This window comes from Crinia signifera, chromosome 8 (assembly GCF_055691185.1).
Source record: "Crinia signifera chromosome 8, ASM5569118v1, whole genome shotgun sequence".
Taxonomy (NCBI): Eukaryota; Metazoa; Chordata; class Amphibia; order Anura; family Myobatrachidae; genus Crinia; species Crinia signifera.
Window position 1 is genome coordinate 79,547,566 of NC_139224.1, and position 21,870 is coordinate 79,569,435.

The window sequence follows — 21,870 nt, forward strand, 5'->3', positions numbered from 1 at the left end:
TTTTTCAACGCTATCTTGTTCACACAATGCCTACAAGTCTAAATATGCATTTTCAGCCTTCTAGCTCTTTTCGTTAAGGAGATATTGCAAGGCATTTGGAAAAAATGTCAACGCGGTTTTCTCTAAGGCGGAATAAGCTGGAGCAGATTTTTCAACGCTATCTTGTTCACACAATGCCTACAAGTCTAAATATGCATTTTCAGCCTTCCAGCTCTTTTCGTTAAGGAGTTATTGCAAGGCATTTGGAAAAAAATGTCAACGCGGTTTTCTCTAAGGCGGAATAAGCTAGAGCCGATTTTTCAACGCTATCTTGTTCACACAATGCCTACAAGTCTAAATATGCATTTTCAGCCTTCTAGCTCTTTTCGTTAAGGAGATATTGCAAGGCATTTGGAAAAAAATGTCAACGCGGTTTTCTCTAAGGCGGAATAAGCTGGAGCAGATTTTTCAACGCTATCTTGTTCACACAATGCCTACAAGTCTAAATATGCATTTTCAGCCTTCTAGCTCTTTTCGTTAAGGAGATATTGCAAGGCATTTGGAAAAAATGTCAACGCGGTTTTCTCTAAGGCGGAATAAGCTGGAGCAGATTTTTCAACGCTATCTTGTTCACACAATGCCTACAAGTCTAAATATACATTTTCAGCCTTCCAGCTCTTTTCGTTAAGGAGTTATTGCAAGGCATTTGGAAAAAATGTCAACGCGGTTTTCTCTAAGGCGGAATAAGCTAGAGCCGATTTTTCAACGCTATCTTGTTCACACAATGCCTACAAGTCTAAATATGCATTTTCAGCCTTCTAGCTCTTTTCGTTAAGGAGATATTGCAAGGCATTTGGAAAAAATGTCAACGCGGTTTTCTCTAAGGCGGAATAAGCTAGAGCCGATTTTTCAACGCTATCTTGTTCACACAATGCCTACAAGTCTAAATATGCATTTTCAGCCTTCTAGCTCTTTTCGTTAAGGAGATATTGCAAGGCATTTGGAAAAAATGTCAACGCGGTTTTCTCTAAGGCGGAATAAGCTGGAGCAGATTTTTCAACGCTATCTTGTTCACACAATGCCTACAAGTCTAAATATGCATTTTCAGCCTTCCAGCTCTTTTCGTTAAGGAGTTATTGCAAGGCATTTGGAAAAAATGTCAACGCGGTTTTCTCTAAGGCGGAATAAGCTAGAGCCGATTTTTCAACGCTATCTTGTTCACACAATGCCTACAAGTCTAAATATGCATTTTCAGCCTTCTAGCTCTTTTCGTTAAGGAGATATTGCAAGGCATTTGGAAAAAATGTCAACGCGGTTTTCTCTAAGGCGGAATAAGCTAGAGCCGATTTTTCAACGCTATCTTGTTCACACAATGCCTACAAGTCTAAATATGCATTTTCAGCCTTTCAGCTCTTTTCGTTAAGGAGTTATTGCAAGGCATTTGGAAAAAATGTCAACGCGGTTTTCTCTAAGGCGGAATAAGCTAGAGCCGATTTTTCAACGCTATCTTGTTCACACAATGCCTACAAGTCTAAATATACATTTTCAGCCTTCCAGCTCTTTTCGTTAAGGAGTTATTGCAAGGCATTTGGAAAAAATGTCAACGCGGTTTTCTCTAAGGCGGAATAAGCTAGAGCCGATTTTTCAACGCTATCTTGTTCACACAATGCCTACAAGTCTAAATATGCATTTTCAGCCTTCTAGCTCTTTTCGTTAAGGAGATATTGCAAGGCATTTGGAAAAAATGTCAACGCGGTTTTCTCTAAGGCGGAATAAGCTAGAGCCGATTTTTCAACGCTATCTTGTTCACACAATGCCTACAAGTCTAAATATGCATTTTCAGCCTTCTAGCTCTTTTCGTTAAGGAGATATTGCAAGGCATTTGGAAAAAATGTCAACGCGGTTTTCTCTAAGGCGGAATAAGCTAGAGCCGATTTTTCAACGCTATCTTGTTCACACAATGCCTACAAGTCTAAATATGCATTTTCAGCCTTCTAGCTCTTTTCGTTAAGGAGATATTGCAAGGCATTTGGAAAAAATGTCAACGCGGTTTTCTCTAAGGCGGAATAAGCTGGAGCAGATTTTTCAACGCTATCTTGTTCACACAATGCCTACAAGTCTAAATATGCATTTTCAGCCTTCCAGCTCTTTTCGTTAAGGAGTTATTGCAAGGCATTTGGAAAAAATGTCAACGCGGTTTTCTCTAAGGCGGAATAAGCTAGAGCCGATTTTTCAACGCTATCTTGTTCACACAATGCCTACAAGTCTAAATATGCATTTTCAGCCTTCTAGCTCTTTTCGTTAAGGAGATATTGCAAGGCATTTGGAAAAAATGTCAACGCGGTTTTCTCTAAGGCGGAATAAGCTAGAGCCGATTTTTCAACGCTATCTTGTTCACACAATGCCTACAAGTCTAAATATGCATTTTCAGCCTTTCAGCTCTTTTCGTTAAGGAGTTATTGCAAGGCATTTGGAAAAAATGTCAACGCGGTTTTCTCTAAGGCGGAATAAGCTAGAGCCGATTTTTCAACGCTATCTTGTTCACACAATGCCTACAAGTCTAAATATACATTTTCAGCCTTCCAGCTCTTTTCGTTAAGGAGTTATTGCAAGGCATTTGGAAAAAATGTCAACGCGGTTTTCTCTAAGGCGGAATAAGCTAGAGCCGATTTTTCAACGCTATCTTGTTCACACAATGCCTACGAGTCTAAATATGCATTTTCAGCCTTCTAGCTCTTTTCGTTAAGGAGATATTGCAAGGCATTTGGAAAAAATGTCAACGCGGTTTTCTCTAAGGCGGAATAAGCTAGAGCCGATTTTTCAACGCTATCTTGTTCACACAATGCCTACAAGTCTAAATATGCATTTTCAGCCTTCTAGCTCTTTTCGTTAAGGAGATATTGCAAGGCATTTGGAAAAAATGTCAACGCGGTTTTCTCTAAGGCGGAATAAGCTGGAGCAGATTTTTCAACGCTATCTTGTTCACACAATGCCTACAAGTCTAAATATGCATTTTCAGCCTTCCAGCTCTTTTCGTTAAGGAGTTATTGCAAGGCATTTGGAAAAAATGTCAACGCGGTTTTCTCTAAGGCGGAATAAGCTAGAGCCGATTTTTCAACGCTATCTTGTTCACACAATGCCTACGAGTCTAAATATGCATTTTCAGCCTTCTAGCTCTTTTCGTTAAGGAGATATTGCAAGGCATTTGGAAAAAATGTCAACGCGGTTTTCTCTAAGGCGGAATAAGCTAGAGCCGATTTTTCAACGCTATCTTGTTCACACAATGCCTACAAGTCTAAATATGCATTTTCAGCCTTCTAGCTCTTTTCGTTAAGGAGATATTGCAAGGCATTTGGAAAAAATGTCAACGCGGTTTTCTCTAAGGCGGAATAAGCTGGAGCAGATTTTTCAACGCTATCTTGTTCACACAATGCCTACAAGTCTAAATATGCATTTTCAGCCTTCCAGCTCTTTTCGTTAAGGAGTTATTGCAAGGCATTTGGAAAAAATGTCAACGCGGTTTTCTCTAAGGCGGAATAAGCTAGAGCCGATTTTTCAACGCTATCTTGTTCACACAATGCCTACAAGTCTAAATATGCATTTTCAGCCTTCTAGCTCTTTTCGTTAAGGAGATATTGCAAGGCATTTGGAAAAAATGTCAACGCGGTTTTCTCTAAGGCGGAATAAGCTAGAGCCGATTTTTCAACGCTATCTTGTTCACACAATGCCTACAAGTCTAAATATGCATTTTCAGCCTTTCAGCTCTTTTCGTTAAGGAGTTATTGCAAGGCATTTGGAAAAAATGTCAACGCGGTTTTCTCTAAGGCGGAATAAGCTAGAGCCGATTTTTCAACGCTATCTTGTTCACACAATGCCTACAAGTCTAAATATACATTTTCAGCCTTCCAGCTCTTTTCGTTAAGGAGTTATTGCAAGGCATTTGGAAAAAATGTCAACGCGGTTTTCTCTAAGGCGGAATAAGCTAGAGCCGATTTTTCAACGCTATCTTGTTCACACAATGCCTACAAGTCTAAATATGCATTTTCAGCCTTCTAGCTCTTTTCGTTAAGGAGATATTGCAAGGCATTTGGAAAAAATGTCAACGCGGTTTTCTCTAAGGCGGAATAAGCTAGAGCCGATTTTTCAACGCTATCTTGTTCACACAATGCCTACAAGTCTAAATATGCATTTTCAGCCTTCTAGCTCTTTTCGTTAAGGAGATATTGCAAGGCATTTGGAAAAAATGTCAACGCGGTTTTCTCTAAGGCGGAATAAGCTAGAGCCGATTTTTCAACGCTATCTTGTTCACACAATGCCTACAAGTCTAAATATGCATTTTCAGCCTTCTAGCTCTTTTCGTTAAGGAGATATTGCAAGGCATTTGGAAAAAATGTCAACGCGGTTTTCTCTAAGGCGGAATAAGCTGGAGCAGATTTTTCAACGCTATCTTGTTCACACAATGCCTACAAGTCTAAATATGCATTTTCAGCCTTCCAGCTCTTTTCGTTAAGGAGTTATTGCAAGGCATTTGGAAAAAATGTCAACGCGGTTTTCTCTAAGGCGGAATAAGCTAGAGCCGATTTTTCAACGCTATCTTGTTCACACAATGCCTACAAGTCTAAATATGCATTTTCAGCCTTCTAGCTCTTTTCGTTAAGGAGATATTGCAAGGCATTTGGAAAAAATGTCAACGCGGTTTTCTCTAAGGCGGAATAAGCTAGAGCCGATTTTTCAACGCTATCTTGTTCACACAATGCCTACAAGTCTAAATATGCATTTTCAGCCTTCTAGCTCTTTTCGTTAAGGAGATATTGCAAGGCATTTGGAAAAAATGTCAACGCGGTTTTCTCTAAGGCGGAATAAGCTGGAGCAGATTTTTCAACGCTATCTTGTTCACACAATGCCTACAAGTCTAAATATGCATTTTCAGCCTTCCAGCTCTTTTCGTTAAGGAGTTATTGCAAGGCATTTGGAAAAAATGTCAACGCGGTTTTCTCTAAGGCGGAATAAGCTAGAGCCGATTTTTCAACGCTATCTTGTTCACACAATGCCTACAAGTCTAAATATGCATTTTCAGCCTTCTAGCTCTTTTCGTTAAGGAGATATTGCAAGGCATTTGGAAAAAATGTCAAATCGGTTTTCTCTAAGGCGGAATAAGCTAGAGCCGATTTTTCAACGCTATCTTGTTCACACAATGCCTACAAGTCTAAATATGCATTTTCAGCCTTTCAGCTCTTTTCGTTAAGGAGTTATTGCAAGGCATTTGGAAAAAATGTCAACGCGGTTTTCTCTAAGGCGGAATAAGCTAGAGCCGATTTTTCAACGCTATCTTGTTCACACAATGCCTACAAGTCTAAATATACATTTTCAGCCTTCCAGCTCTTTTCGTTAAGGAGTTATTGCAAGGCATTTGGAAAAAATGTCAACGCGGTTTTCTCTAAGGCGGAATAAGCTAGAGCCGATTTTTCAACGCTATCTTGTTCACACAATGCCTACAAGTCTAAATATGCATTTTCAGCCTTCTAGCTCTTTTCGTTAAGGAGATATTGCAAGGCATTTGGAAAAAATGTCAACGCGGTTTTCTCTAAGGCGGAATAAGCTAGAGCCGATTTTTCAACGCTATCTTGTTCACACAATGCCTACAAGTCTAAATATGCATTTTCAGCCTTACAGCTCTTTTCGTTAAGGAGTTATTGCAAGGCATTTGGAAAAAATGTCAACGCGGTTTTCTCTAAGGCGGAATAAGCTAGAGCCGATTTTTCAACGCTATCTTGTTCACACAATGCCTACAAGTCTAAATATGCATTTTCAGCCTTCTAGCTCTTTTCGTTAAGGAGATATTGCAAGGCATTTGGAAAAAAATGTCAACGCGGTTTTCTCTAAGGCGGAATAAGCTGGAGCAGATTTTTCAACGCTATCTTGTTCACACAATGCCTACAAGTCTAAATATGCATTTTTAGCCTTCCAGCTCTTTTCGTTAAGGAGTTATTGCAAGGCATTTGGAAAAAATGTCAACGCGGTTTTCTCTAAGGCGGAATAAGCTAGAGCCGATTTTTTAACGCTATCTTGTTCACACAATGCATACAAGTCTAAATATGCATTTTCAGCCTTCTAGCTCTTTTCGTTAAGGAGATATTGCAAGGCATTTGGAAAAAATGTCAACGCGGTTTTCTCTAAGGCGGAATAAGCTGGAGCAGATTTTTCAACGCTATCTTGTTCACACAATGCCTACAAGTCTAAATATGCATTTTCAGCCTTCCAGCTCTTTTCGTTAAAGAGTTATTGCAAGGCATTTGGAAAAAATGTCAACGCGGTTTTCTCTAAGGCGGAATAAGCTAGAGCCGATTTTTTAACGCTATCTTGTTCACACAATGCCTACAAGTCTAAATATGCATTTTCAGCCTTCCAGCTCTTTTCGTTAAGGAGTTATTGCAAGGCATTTGGAAAAAATGTCAACGCGGTTTTCTCTAAGGCGGAATAAGCTAGAGCCGATTTTTCAACGCTATCTTGTTCACACAATGCCTACAAGTCTAAATATGCATTTTCAGCCTTCCAGCTCTTTTCGTTAAGGAGTTATTGCAAGGCATTTGGAAAAAATGTCAACGCGGTTTTCTCTAAGGCGGAATAAGCTAGAGACGATTTTTCAACGCTATCTTGTTCACACAATGCCTACAAGTCTAAATATGCATTTTCAGCCTTCTAGCTCTTTTCGTTAAGGAGATATTGCAAGGCATTTGGAAAAAATGTCAACGCGGTTTTCTCTAAGGCGGAATAAGCTAGAGCCGATTTTTCAACGCTATCTTGTTCACACAATGCTTACAAGTCTAAATATGCATTTTCAGCCTTCCAGCTCTTTTCATTAAGGAGTTATTGCAAGGCATTTGGAAAAAATGTCAACGCGGTTTTCTCTAAGGCGGAATAAGCTAGAGCCGATTTTTCAACGCTATCTTGTTCACACAATGCCTACAAGTCTAAATATGCATTTTCAGCCTTCCAGCTCTTTTCATTAAGGAGTTATTGCAAGGCATTTGGAAAAAATGTCAACGCGGTTTTCTCTAAGGCGGAATAAGCTAGAGCCGATTTTTCAACGCTATCTTGTTCACACAATGCCTACAAGTCTAAATATGCATTTTCAGCCTTCTAGCTCTTTTCGTTAAGGAGATATTGCAAGGCATTTGGAAAAAATGTCAACGCGGTTTTCTCTAAGGCGGAATAAGCTGGAGCAGATTTTTCAACGCTATCTTGTTCACACAATGCCTACAAGTCTAAATATGCATTTTCAGCCTTCTAGCTCTTTTCGTTAAGGAGATATTGCAAGGCATTTGGAAAAATGTCAACGCGGTTTTCTCTAAGGCGGAATAAGCTGGAGCAGATTTTTCAACGCTATCTTGTTCACACAATGCCTACAAGTCTAAATATGCATTTTCAGCCTTCCAGCTCTTTTCGTTAAGGAGTTATTGCAAGGCATTTGGAAAAAATGTCAACGCGGTTTTCTCTAAGGCGGAATAAGCTAGAGCCGATTTTTCAACGCTATCTTGTTCACACAATGCCTACAAGTCTAAATATGCATTTTCAGCCTTCTAGCTCTTTTCGTTAAGGAGATATTGCAAGGCATTTGGAAAAAATGTCAACGCGGTTTTCTCTAAGGCGGAATAAGCTAGAGCCGATTTTTCAACGCTATCTTGTTCACACAATGCCTACAAGTCTAAATATGCATTTTCAGCCTTCCAGCTCTTTTCGTTAAGGAGTTATTGCAAGGCATTTGGAAAAAATGTCAACGCGGTTTTCTCTAAGGCGGAATAAGCTAGAGCCGATTTTTCAACGCTATCTTGTTCACACAATGCCTACAAGTCTAAATATGCATTTTCAGCCTTCTAGCTCTTTTCGTTAAGGAGATATTGCAAGGCATTTGGAAAAAATGTCAACGCGGTTTTCTCTAAGGCGGAATAAGCTGGAGCAGATTTTTCAACGCTATCTTGTTCACACAATGCCTACAAGTCTAAATATGCATTTTTAGCCTTCCAGCTCTTTTCGTTAAGGAGTTATTGCAAGGCATTTGGAAAAAATGTCAACGCGGTTTTCTCTAAGGCGGAATAAGCTAGAGCCGATTTTTTAACGCTATCTTGTTCACACAATGCATACAAGTCTAAATATGCATTTTCAGCCTTCTAGCTCTTTTCGTTAAGGAGATATTGCAAGGCATTTGGAAAAAATGTCAACGCGGTTTTCTCTAAGGCGGAATAAGCTGGAGCAGATTTTTCAACGCTATCTTGTTCACACAATGCCTACAAGTCTAAATATGCATTTTCAGCCTTCCAGCTCTTTTCGTTAAAGAGTTATTGCAAGGCATTTGGAAAAAATGTCAACGCGGTTTTCTCTAAGGCGGAATAAGCTAGAGCCGATTTTTTAACGCTATCTTGTTCACACAATGCCTACAAGTCTAAATATGCATTTTCAGCCTTCCAGCTCTTTTCGTTAAGGAGTTATTGCAAGGCATTTGGAAAAAATGTCAACGCGGTTTTCTCTAAGGCGGAATAAGCTAGAGCCGATTTTTCAACGCTATCTTGTTCACACAATGCCTACAAGTCTAAATATGCATTTTCAGCCTTCCAGCTCTTTTCGTTAAGGAGTTATTGCAAGGCATTTGGAAAAAATGTCAACGCGGTTTTCTCTAAGGCGGAATAAGCTAGAGCCGATTTTTCAACGCTATCTTGTTCACACAATGCCTACAAGTCTAAATATGCATTTTCAGCCTTCTAGCTCTTTTCGTTAAGGAGATATTGCAAGGCATTTGGAAAAAATGTCAACGCGGTTTTCTCTAAGGCGGAATAAGCTGGAGCAGATTTTTCAACGCTATCTTGTTCACACAATGCCTACAAGTCTAAATATGCATTTTTAGCCTTCCAGCTCTTTTCGTTAAGGAGTTATTGCAAGGCATTTGGAAAAAATGTCAACGCGGTTTTCTCTAAGGCGGAATAAGCTAGAGCCGATTTTTTAACGCTATCTTGTTCACACAATGCATACAAGTCTAAATATGCATTTTCAGCCTTCTAGCTCTTTTCGTTAAGGAGATATTGCAAGGCATTTGGAAAAAATGTCAACGCGGTTTTCTCTAAGGCGGAATAAGCTGGAGCAGATTTTTCAACGCTATCTTGTTCACACAATGCCTACAAGTCTAAATATGCATTTTCAGCCTTCCAGCTCTTTTCGTTAAAGAGTTATTGCAAGGCATTTGGAAAAAATGTCAACGCGGTTTTCTCTAAGGCGGAATAAGCTAGAGCCGATTTTTTAACGCTATCTTGTTCACACAATGCCTACAAGTCTAAATATGCATTTTCAGCCTTCCAGCTCTTTTCGTTAAGGAGTTATTGCAAGGCATTTGGAAAAAATGTCAACGCGGTTTTCTCTAAGGCGGAATAAGCTAGAGCCGATTTTTCAACGCTATCTTGTTCACACAATGCCTACAAGTCTAAATATGCATTTTCAGCCTTCCAGCTCTTTTCGTTAAGGAGTTATTGCAAGGCATTTGGAAAAAATGTCAACGCGGTTTTCTCTAAGGCGGAATAAGCTAGAGACGATTTTTCAACGCTATCTTGTTCACACAATGCCTACAAGTCTAAATATGCATTTTCAGCCTTCTAGCTCTTTTCGTTAAGGAGATATTGCAAGGCATTTGGAAAAAATGTCAACGCGGTTTTCTCTAAGGCGGAATAAGCTGGAGCAGATTTTTCAACGCTATCTTGTTCACACAATGCCTACAAGTCTAAATATGCATTTTCAGCCTTCCAGCTCTTTTCGTTAAAGAGTTATTGCAAGGCATTTGGAAAAAATGTCAACGCGGTTTTCTCTAAGGCGGAATAAGCTAGAGCCGATTTTTTAACGCTATCTTGTTCACACAATGCCTACAAGTCTAAATATGCATTTTCAGCCTTCCAGCTCTTTTCGTTAAGGAGTTATTGCAAGGCATTTGGAAAAAATGTCAACGCGGTTTTCTCTAAGGCGGAATAAGCTAGAGCCGATTTTTCAACGCTATCTTGTTCACACAATGCCTACAAGTCTAAATATGCATTTTCAGCCTTCCAGCTCTTTTCGTTAAGAAGTTATTGCAAGGCATTTGGAAAAAATGTCAACGCGGTTTTCTCTAAGGCGGAATAAGCTAGAGACGATTTTTCAACGCTATCTTGTTCACACAATGCCTACAAGTCTAAATATGCATTTTCAGCCTTCTAGCTCTTTTCGTTAAGGAGATATTGCAAGGCATTTGGAAAAAATGTCAACGCGGTTTTCTCTAAGGCGGAATAAGCTGGAGCAGATTTTTCAACGCTATCTTGTTCACACAATGCCTACAAGTCTAAATATGCATTTTCAGCCTTCCAGCTCTTTTCATTAAGGAGTTATTGCAAGGCATTTGGAAAAAATGTCAACGCGGTTTTCTCTAAGGCGGAATAAGCTAGAGCCGATTTTTCAACGCTATCTTGTTCACACAATGCCTACAAGTCTAAATATGCATTTTCAGCCTTCCAGCTCTTTTCATTAAGGAGTTATTGCAAGGCATTTGGAAAAAATGTCAACGCGGTTTTCTCTAAGGCGGAATAAGCTAGAGACGATTTTTCAACGCTATCTTGTTCACACAATGCCTACAAGTCTAAATATGCATTTTCAGCCTTCTAGCTCTTTTCGTTAAGGAGATATTGCAAGGCATTTGGAAAAAATGTCAACGCGGTTTTCTCTAAGGCGGAATAAGCTGGAGCAGATTTTTCAACGCTATCTTGTTCACACAATGCCTACAAGTCTAAATATGCATTTTCAGCCTTCCAGCTCTTTTCGTTAAAGAGTTATTGCAAGGCATTTGGAAAAAATGTCAACGCGGTTTTCTCTAAGGCGGAATAAGCTAGAGCCGATTTTTTAACGCTATCTTGTTCACACAATGCCTACAAGTCTAAATATGCATTTTCAGCCTTCCAGCTCTTTTCGTTAAGGAGTTATTGCAAGGCATTTGGAAAAAATGTCAACGCGGTTTTCTCTAAGGCGGAATAAGCTAGAGCCGATTTTTCAACGCTATCTTGTTCACACAATGCCTACAAGTCTAAATATGCATTTTCAGCCTTCCAGCTCTTTTCGTTAAGGAGTTATTGCAAGGCATTTGGAAAAAATGTCAACGCGGTTTTCTCTAAGGCGGAATAAGCTAGAGACGATTTTTCAACGCTATCTTGTTCACACAATGCCTACAAGTCTAAATATGCATTTTCAGCCTTCTAGCTCTTTTCGTTAAGGAGATATTGCAAGGCATTTGGAAAAAATGTCAACGCGGTTTTCTCTAAGGCGGAATAAGCTAGAGCCGATTTTTCAACGCTATCTTGTTCACACAATGCCTACAAGTCTAAATATGTATTTTCAGCCTTCCAGCTCTTTTCATTAAGGAGTTATTGCAAGACATTTGGAAAAAATGTCAACGCGGTTTTCTCTAAGGCGGAATAAGCTAGAGCCGATTTTTCAACGCTATCTTGTTCACACAATGCCTACAAGTCTAAATATGCATTTTCAGCCTTCCAGCTCTTTTCATTAAGGAGTTATTGCAAGGCATTTGGAAAAAATGTCAACGCGGTTTTCTCTAAGGCGGAATAAGCTAGAGCCGATTTTTCAACGCTATCTTGTTCACACAATGCCTACAAGTCTAAATATGCATTTTCAGCCTTCTAGCTCTTTTCGTTAAGGAGATATTGCAAGGCATTTGGAAAAAATGTCAACGCGGTTTTCTCTAAGGCGGAATAAGCTGGAGCAGATTTTTCAACGCTATCTTGTTCACACAATGCCTACAAGTCTAAATATGCATTTTCAGCCTTCTAGCTCTTTTCGTTAAGGAGATATTGCAAGGCATTTGGAAAAATGTCAACGCGGTTTTCTCTAAGGCGGAATAAGCTGGAGCAGATTTTTCAACGCTATCTTGTTCACACAATGCCTACAAGTCTAAATATGCATTTTCAGCCTTCCAGCTCTTTTCGTTAAGGAGTTATTGCAAGGCATTTGGAAAAAATGTCAACGCGGTTTTCTCTAAGGCGGAATAAGCTAGAGCCGATTTTTCAACGCTATCTTGTTCACACAATGCCTACAAGTCTAAATATGCATTTTCAGCCTTCTAGCTCTTTTCGTTAAGGAGATATTGCAAGGCATTTGGAAAAAATGTCAACGCGGTTTTCTCTAAGGCGGAATAAGCTAGAGCCGATTTTTCAACGCTATCTTGTTCACACAATGCCTACAAGTCTAAATATGCATTTTCAGCCTTCCAGCTCTTTTCGTTAAGGAGTTATTGCAAGGCATTTGGAAAAAATGTCAACGCGGTTTTCTCTAAGGCGGAATAAGCTAGAGCCGATTTTTCAACGCTATCTTGTTCACACAATGCCTACAAGTCTAAATATGCATTTTCAGCCTTCTAGCTCTTTTCGTTAAGGAGATATTGCAAGGCATTTGGAAAAAATGTCAACGCGGTTTTCTCTAAGGCGGAATAAGCTGGAGCAGATTTTTCAACGCTATCTTGTTCACACAATGCCTACAAGTCTAAATATGCATTTTTAGCCTTCCAGCTCTTTTCGTTAAGGAGTTATTGCAAGGCATTTGGAAAAAATGTCAACGCGGTTTTCTCTAAGGCGGAATAAGCTAGAGCCGATTTTTTAACGCTATCTTGTTCACACAATGCATACAAGTCTAAATATGCATTTTCAGCCTTCTAGCTCTTTTCGTTAAGGAGATATTGCAAGGCATTTGGAAAAAATGTCAACGCGGTTTTCTCTAAGGCGGAATAAGCTGGAGCAGATTTTTCAACGCTATCTTGTTCACACAATGCCTACAAGTCTAAATATGCATTTTCAGCCTTCCAGCTCTTTTCGTTAAAGAGTTATTGCAAGGCATTTGGAAAAAATGTCAACGCGGTTTTCTCTAAGGCGGAATAAGCTAGAGCCGATTTTTTAACGCTATCTTGTTCACACAATGCCTACAAGTCTAAATATGCATTTTCAGCCTTCCAGCTCTTTTCGTTAAGGAGTTATTGCAAGGCATTTGGAAAAAATGTCAACGCGGTTTTCTCTAAGGCGGAATAAGCTAGAGCCGATTTTTCAACGCTATCTTGTTCACACAATGCCTACAAGTCTAAATATGCATTTTCAGCCTTCCAGCTCTTTTCGTTAAGGAGTTATTGCAAGGCATTTGGAAAAAATGTCAACGCGGTTTTCTCTAAGGCGGAATAAGCTAGAGACGATTTTTCAACGCTATCTTGTTCACACAATGCCTACAAGTCTAAATATGCATTTTCAGCCTTCTAGCTCTTTTCGTTAAGGAGATATTGCAAGGCATTTGGAAAAAATGTCAACGCGGTTTTCTCTAAGGCGGAATAAGCTGGAGCAGATTTTTCAACGCTATCTTGTTCACACAATGCCTACAAGTCTAAATATGCATTTTCAGCCTTCCAGCTCTTTTCATTAAGGAGTTATTGCAAGGCATTTGGAAAAAATGTCAACGCGGTTTTCTCTAAGGCGGAATAAGCTAGAGCCGATTTTTCAACGCTATCTTGTTCACACAATGCCTACAAGTCTAAATATGCATTTTCAGCCTTCTAGCTCTTTTCGTTAAGGAGATATTGCAAGGCATTTGGAAAAAATGTCAACGCGGTTTTCTCTAAGGCGGAATAAGCTGGAGCAGATTTTTCAACGCTATCTTGTTCACACAATGCCTACAAGTCTAAATATGCATTTTCAGCCTTCTAGCTCTTTTCGTTAAGGAGATATTGCAAGGCATTTGGAAAAATGTCAACGCGGTTTTCTCTAAGGCGGAATAAGCTGGAGCAGATTTTTCAACGCTATCTTGTTCACACAATGCCTACAAGTCTAAATATGCATTTTCAGCCTTCCAGCTCTTTTCGTTAAGGAGTTATTGCAAGGCATTTGGAAAAAATGTCAACGCGGTTTTCTCTAAGGCGGAATAAGCTAGAGCCGATTTTTCAACGCTATCTTGTTCACACAATGCCTACAAGTCTAAATATGCATTTTCAGCCTTCTAGCTCTTTTCGTTATGGAGATATTGCAAGGCATTTGGAAAAAATGTCAACGCGGTTTTCTCTAAGGCGGAATAAGCTAGAGCCGATTTTTCAACGCTATCTTGTTCACACAATGCCTACAAGTCTAAATATGCATTTTCAGCCTTCCAGCTCTTTTCGTTAAGGAGTTATTGCAAGGCATTTGGAAAAAATGTCAACGCGGTTTTCTCTAAGGCGGAATAAGCTAGAGCCGATTTTTCAACGCTATCTTGTTCACACAATGCCTACAAGTCTAAATATACATTTTCAGCCTTCCAGCTCTTTTCGTTAAGGAGTTATTGCAAGGCATTTGGAAAAAATGTCAACGCGGTTTTCTCTAAGGCGGAATAAGCTAGAGCCGATTTTTCAACGCTATCTTGTTCACACAATGCCTACAAGTCTAAATATGCATTTTCAGCCTTCTAGCTCTTTTCGTAAAGGAGATATTGCAAGGCATTTGGAAAAAATGTCAACGCGGTTTTCTCTAAGGCGGAATAAGCTAGAGCCGATTTTTCAACGCTATCTTGTTCACACAATGCCTACAAGTCTAAATATGCATTTTCAGCCTTCCAGCTCTTTTCGTTAAGGAGTTATTGCAAGGCATTTGGAAAAAATGTCAACGCGGTTTTCTCTAAGGCGGAATAAGCTAGAGCCGATTTTTCAACGCTATCTTGTTCACACAATGCCTACAAGTCTAAATATGCATTTTCAGCCTTCCAGCTCTATTCGTTAAGGAGTTATTGCAAGGCATTTGGAAAAAATGTCAACGCGGTTTTCTCTAAGGCGGAATAAGCTAGAGACGATTTTTCAACGCTATCTTGTTCACACAATGCCTACAAGTCTAAATATGCATTTTCAGCCTTCTAGCTCTTTTCGTTAAGGAGATATTGCAAGGCATTTGGAAAAAATGTCAACGCGGTTTTCTCTAAGGCGGAATAAGCTGGAGCAGATTTTTCAACGCTATCTTGTTCACACAATGCCTACAAGTCTAAATATGCATTTTCAGCCTTCCAGCTCTTTTCGTTAAGGAGTTATTGCAAGGCATTTGGAAAAAATGTCAACGCGGTTTTCTCTAAGGCGGAATAAGCTAGAGCCGATTTTTCAACGCTATCTTGTTCACACAATGCCTACAAGTCTAAATATGCATTTTCAGCCTTCTAGCTCTTTTCGTTAAGGAGATATTGCAAGGCATTTGGAAAAAATGTCAACGCGGTTTTCTCTAAGGCGGAATAAGCTGGAGCAGATTTTTCAACGCTATCTTGTTCACACAATGCCTACAAGTCTAAATATGCATTTTCAGCCTTCTAGCTCTTTTCGTTAAGGAGATATTGCAAGGCATTTGGAAAAAATGTCAACGCGGTTTTCTCTAAGGCGGAATAAGCTGGAGCAGATTTTTCAACGCTATCTTGTTCACACAATGCCTACAAGTCTAAATATGCATTTTCAGCCTTCCAGCTCTTTTCGTTAAGGAGTTATTGCAAGGCATTTGGAAAAAATGTCAACGCGGTTTTCTCTAAGGCGGAATAAGCTAGAGCCGATTTTTCAACGCTATCTTGTTCACACAATGCCTACAAGTCTAAATATGCATTTTCAGCCTTCTAGCTCTTTTCGTTAAGGAGATATTGCAAGGCATTTGGAAAAAATGTCAACGCGGTTTTCTCTAAGGCGGAATAAGCTAGAGCCGATTTTTCAACGCTATCTTGTTCACACAATGCCTACAAGTCTAAATATACATTTTCAGCCTTCCAGCTCTTTTCGTTAAGGAGTTATTGCAAGGCATTTGGAAAAAATGTCAACGCGGTTTTCTCTAAGGCGGAATAAGCTAGAGCCGATTTTTCAACGCTATCTTGTTCACACAATGCCTACAAGTCTAAATATGCATTTTCAGCCTTCCAGCTCTTTTCGTTAAGGAGTTATTGCAAGGCATTTGGAAAAAATGTCAACGCGGTTTTCTCTAAGGCGGAATAAGCTAGAGCCGATTTTTCAACGCTATCTTGTTCAAACAATGCCTACAAGTCTAAATATGCATTTTCAGCCTTCCAGCTCTTTTCGTTAAGGAGTTATTGCAAGGCATTTGGAAAAAATGTCAACGCGGTTTTCTCTAAGGCGGAATAAGCTAGAGACGATTTTTCAACGCTATCTTGTTCACACAATGCCTACAAGTCTAAATATGCATTTTCAGCCTTCTAGCTCTTTTCGTTAAGGAGATATTGCAAGGCATTTGGAAAAAATGTCAACGCGGTTTTCTCTAAGGCGGAATAAGCTGGAGCAGATTTTTCAACGCTATCTTGTTCACACAATGCCTACAAGTCTAAATATGCATTTTCAGCCTTCCAGCTCTTTTCGTTAAGGAGTTATTGCAAGGCATTTGGAAAAAATGTCAACGCGGTTTTCTCTAAGGCGGAATAAGCTAGAGCCGATTTTTCAACGCTATCTTGTTCACACAATGCCTACAAGTCTAAATATGCATTTTCAGCCTTCTAGCTCTTTTCGTTAAGGAGATATTGCAAGGCATTTGGAAAAAATGTCAACGCGGTTTTCTCTAAGGCGGAATAAGCTGGAGCAGATTTTTCAACGCTATCTTGTTCACACAATGCCTTCAAGTCTAAATATGCATTTTCAGCCTTCTAGCTCTTTTCGTTAAGGAGATATTGCAAGGCATTTGGAAAAAATGTCAACGCGGTTTTCTCTAAGGCGGAATAAGCTGGAGCAGATTTTTCAACGCTATCTTGTTCACACTATGCCTACAAGTCTAAATATGCATTTTCAGCCTTCCAGCTCTTTTCGTTAAGGAGTTATTGCAAGGCATTTGGAAAAAATGTCAACGCGGTTTTCTCTAAGGCGGAATAAGCTAGAGCCGATTTTTCAACGCTATCTTGTTCACACAATGCCTACAAGTCTAAATATGCATTTTCAGCCTTCTAGCTCTTTTCGTTAAGGAGATATTGCAAGGCATTTGGAAAAAATGTCAACGCGGTTTTCTCTAAGGCGGAATAAGCTAGAGCCGATTTTTCAACGCTATCTTGTTCACACAATGCCTACAAGTCTAAATATGCATTTTCAGCCTTTCAGCTCTTTTCGTTAAGGAGTTATTGCAAGGCATTTGGAAAAAATGTCAACGCGGTTTTCTCTAAGGCGGAATAAGCTAGAGCCGATTTTTCAACGCTATCTTGTTCACACAATGCCTACAAGTCTAAATATACATTTTCAGCCTTCCAGCTCTTTTCGTTAAGGAGTTATTGCAAGGCATTTGGAAAAAATGTCAACGCGGTTTTCTCTAAGGCGGAATAAGCTAGAGCCGATTTTTCAACGCTATCTTGTTCACACAATGCCTACAAGTCTAAATATGCATTTTCAGCCTTCTAGCTCTTTTCGTTAAGGAGATATTGCAAGGCATTTGGAAAAAATGTCAACGCGGTTTTCTCTAAGGCGGAATAAGCTAGAGCCGATTTTTCAACGCTATCTTGTTCACACAATGCCTACAAGTCTAAATATGCATTTTCAGCCTTCTAGCTCTTTTCGTTAAGGAGATATTGCAAGGCATTTGGAAAAAATGTCAACGCGGTTTTCTCTAAGGCGGAATAAGCTGGAGCAGATTTTTCAACGCTATCTTGTTCACACAATGCCTACAAGTCTAAATATGCATTTTCAGCCTTCCAGCTCTTTTCGTTAAGGAGTTATTGCAAGGCATTTGGAAAAAATGTCAACGCGGTTTTCTCTAAGGCGGAATAAGCTAGAGCCGATTTTTCAACGCTATCTTGTTCACACAATGCCTACAAGTCTAAATATGCATTTTCAGCCTTCTAGCTCTTTTCGTTAAGGAGATATTGCAAGGCATTTGGAAAAAATGTCAACGCGGTTTTCTCTAAGGCGGAATAAGCTAGAGCCGATTTTTCAACGCTATCTTGTTCACACAATGCCTACAAGTCTAAATATGCATTTTCAGCCTTTCAGCTCTTTTCGTTAAGGAGTTATTGCAAGGCATTTGGAAAAAATGTCAACGCGGTTTTCTCTAAGGCGGAATAAGCTAGAGCCGATTTTTCAACGCTATCTTGTTCACACAATGCCTACAAGTCTAAATATGCATTTTCAGCCTTCTAGCTCTTTTCGTTAAGGAGATATTGCAAGGCATTTGGAAAAAATGTCAACGCGGTTTTCTCTAAGGCGGAATAAGCTGGAGCAGATTTTTCAACGCTATCTTGTTCACACAATGCCTACAAGTCTAAATATGCATTTTCAGCCTTCTAGCTCTTTTCGTTAAGGAGATATTGCAAGGCATTTGGAAAAATGTCAACGCGGTTTTCTCTAAGGCGGAATAAGCTGGAGCAGATTTTTCAACGCTATCTTGTTCACACAATGCCTACAAGTCTAAATATGCATTTTCAGCCTTCCAGCTCTTTTCGTTAAGGAGTTATTGCAAGGCATTTGGAAAAAATGTCAACGCGGTTTTCTCTAAGGCGGAATAAGCTAGAGCCGATTTTTCAACGCTATCTTGTTCACACAATGCCTACAAGTCTAAATATGCATTTTCAGCCTTCTAGCTCTTTTCGTTAAGGAGATATTGCAAGGCATTTGGAAAAAATGTCAACGCGGTTTTCTCTAAGGCGGAATAAGCTAGAGCCGATTTTTCAACGCTATCTTGTTCACACAATGCCTACAAGTCTAAATATGCATTTTCAGCCTTCCAGCTCTTTTCGTTAAGGAGTTATTGCAAGGCATTTGGAAAAAATGTCAACGCGGTTTTCTCTAAGGCGGAATAAGCTAGAGCCGATTTTTCAACGCTATCTTGTTCACACAATGCCTACAAGTCTAAATATACATTTTCAGCCTTCCAGCTCTTTTCGTTAAGGAGTTATTGCAAGGCATTTGGAAAAAATGTCAACGCGGTTTTCTCTAAGGCGGAATAAGCTAGAGCCGATTTTTCAACGCTATCTTGTTCACACAATGCCTACAAGTCTAAATATGCATTTTCAGCCTTCTAGCTCTTTTCGTAAAGGAGATATTGCAAGGCATTTGGAAAAAATGTCAACGCGGTTTTCTCTAAGGCGGAATAAGCTAGAGCCGATTTTTCAACGCTATCTTGTTCACACAATGCCTACAAGTCTAAATATGCATTTTCAGCCTTCCAGCTCTTTTCGTTAAGGAGTTATTGCAAGGCATTTGGAAAAAATGTCAACGCGGTTTTCTCTAAGGCGGAATAAGCTAGAGCCGATTTTTCAACGCTATCTTGTTCACACAATGCCTACAAGTCTAAATATGCATTTTCAGCCTTCCAGCTCTATTCGTTAAGGAGTTATTGCAAGGCATTTGGAAAAAATGTCAACGCGGTTTTCTCTAAGGCGGAATAAGCTAGAGACGATTTTTCAACGCTATCTTGTTCACACAATGCCTACAAGTCTAAATATGCATTTTCAGCCTTCTAGCTCTTTTCGTTAAGGAGATATTGCAAGGCATTTGGAAAAAATGTCAACGCGGTTTTCTCTAAGGCGGAATAAGCTGGAGCAGATTTTTCAACGCTATCTTGTTCACACAATGCCTACAAGTCTAAATATGCATTTTCAGCCTTCCAGCTCTTTTCGTTAAGGAGTTATTGCAAGGCATTTGGAAAAAATGTCAACGCGGTTTTCTCTAAGGCGGAATAAGCTAGAGCCGATTTTTCAACGCTATCTTGTTCACACAATGCCTACAAGTCTAAATATGCATTTTCAGCCTTCTAGCTCTTTTCGTTAAGGAGATATTGCAAGGCATTTGGAAAAAATGTCAACGCGGTTTTCTCTAAGGCGGAATAAGCTGGAGCAGATTTTTCAACGCTATCTTGTTCACACAATGCCTACAAGTCTAAATATGCATTTTCAACCTTCTAGCTCTTTTCGTTAAGGAGATATTGCAAGGCATTTGGAAAAAATGTCAACGCGGTTTTCTCTAAGGCGGAATAAGCTGGAGCAGATTTTTCAACGCTATCTTGTTCACACAATGCCTACAAGTCTAAATATGCATTTTCAGCCTTCCAGCTCTTTTCGTTAAGGAGTTATTGCAAGGCATTTGGAAAAAATGTCAACGCGGTTTTCTCTAAGGCGGAATAAGCTAGAGCCGATTTTTCAACGCTATCTTGTTCACACAATGCCTACAAGTCTAAATATGCATTTTCAGCCTTCTAGCTCTTTTCGTTAAGGAGATATTGCAAGGCATTTGGAAAAAATGTCAACGCGGTTTTCTCTAAGGCGGAATAAGCTAGAGCCGATTTTTCAACGCTATCTTGTTCACACAATGCCTACAAGTCTAAATATACATTTTCAGCCTTCCAGCTCTTTTCGTTAAGGAGTTATTGCAAGGCATTTGGAAAAAATGTCAACGCGGTTTTCTCTAAGGCGGAATAAGCTAGAGCCGATTTTTCAACGCTATCTTGTTCACACAATGCCTACAAGTCTAAATATGCATTTTCAGCCTTCCAGCTCTTTTCGTTAAGGAGTTATTGCAAGGCATTTGGAAAAAATGTCAACGCGGTTTTCTCTAAGGCGGAATAAGCTAGAGCCGATTTTTCAACGCTATCTTGTTCACACAATGCCTACAAGTCTAAATATGCATTTTCAGCCTTCCAGCTCTTTTCGTTAAGGAGTTATTGCAAGGCATTTGGAAAAAATGTCAACGCGGTTTTCTCTAAGGCGGAATAAGCTAGAGCCGATTTTTCAACGCTATCTTGTTCACACAATGCCTACAAGTCTAAATATGCATTTTCAGCCTTCTAGCTCTTTTCGTTAAGGAGATATTGCAAGGCATTTGGAAAAAATGTCAACGCGGTTTTCTCTAAGGCGGAATAAGCTGGAGCAGATTTTTCAACGCTATCTTGTTCACACAATGCCTACAAGTCTAAATATGCATTTTCAGCCTTCTAGCTCTTTTCGTTAAGGAGATATTGCAAGGCATTTGGAAAAAATGTCAACGCGGTTTTCTCTAAGGCGGAATAAGCTGGAGCAGATTTTTCAACGCTATCTTGTTCACACAATGCCTACAAGTCTAAATATGCATTTTCAGCCTTCCAGCTCTTTTCGTTAAAGAGTTATTGCAAGGCATTTGGAAAAAATGTCAACGCGGTTTTCTCTAAGGCGGAATAAGCTAGAGCCGATTTTTTAACGCTATCTTGTTCACACAATGCCTACAAGTCTAAATATGCATTTTCAGCCTTCCAGCTCTTTTCGTTAAGGAGTTATTGCAAGGCATTTGGAAAAAATGTCAACGCGGTTTTCTCTAAGGCGGAATAAGCTAGAGCCGATTTTTCAACGCTATCTTGTTCACACAATGCCTACAAGTCTAAATATGCATTTTCAGCCTTCCAGCTCTTTTCGTTAAGGAGTTATTGCAAGGCATTTGGAAAAAATGTCAACGCGGTTTTCTCTAAGGCGGAATAAGCTAGAGACGATTTTTCAACGCTATCTTGTTCACACAATGCCTACAAGTCTAAATATGCATTTTCAGCCTTCTAGCTCTTTTCGTTAAGGAGATATTGCAAGGCATTTGGAAAAAATGTCAACGCGGTTTTCTCTAAGGCGGAATAAGCTGGAGCAGATTTTTCAACGCTATCTTGTTCACACAATGCCTACAAGTCTAAATATGCATTTTCAGCCTTCCAGCTCTTTTCATTAAGGAGTTATTGCAAGGCATTTGGAAAAAATGTCAACGCGGTTTTCTCTAAGGCGGAATAAGCTAGAGCCGATTTTTCAACGCTATCTTGTTCACACAATGCCTACAAGTCTAAATATGCATTTTCAGCCTTCTAGCTCTTTTCGTTAAGGAGATATTGCAAGGCATTTGGAAAAAATGTCAACGCG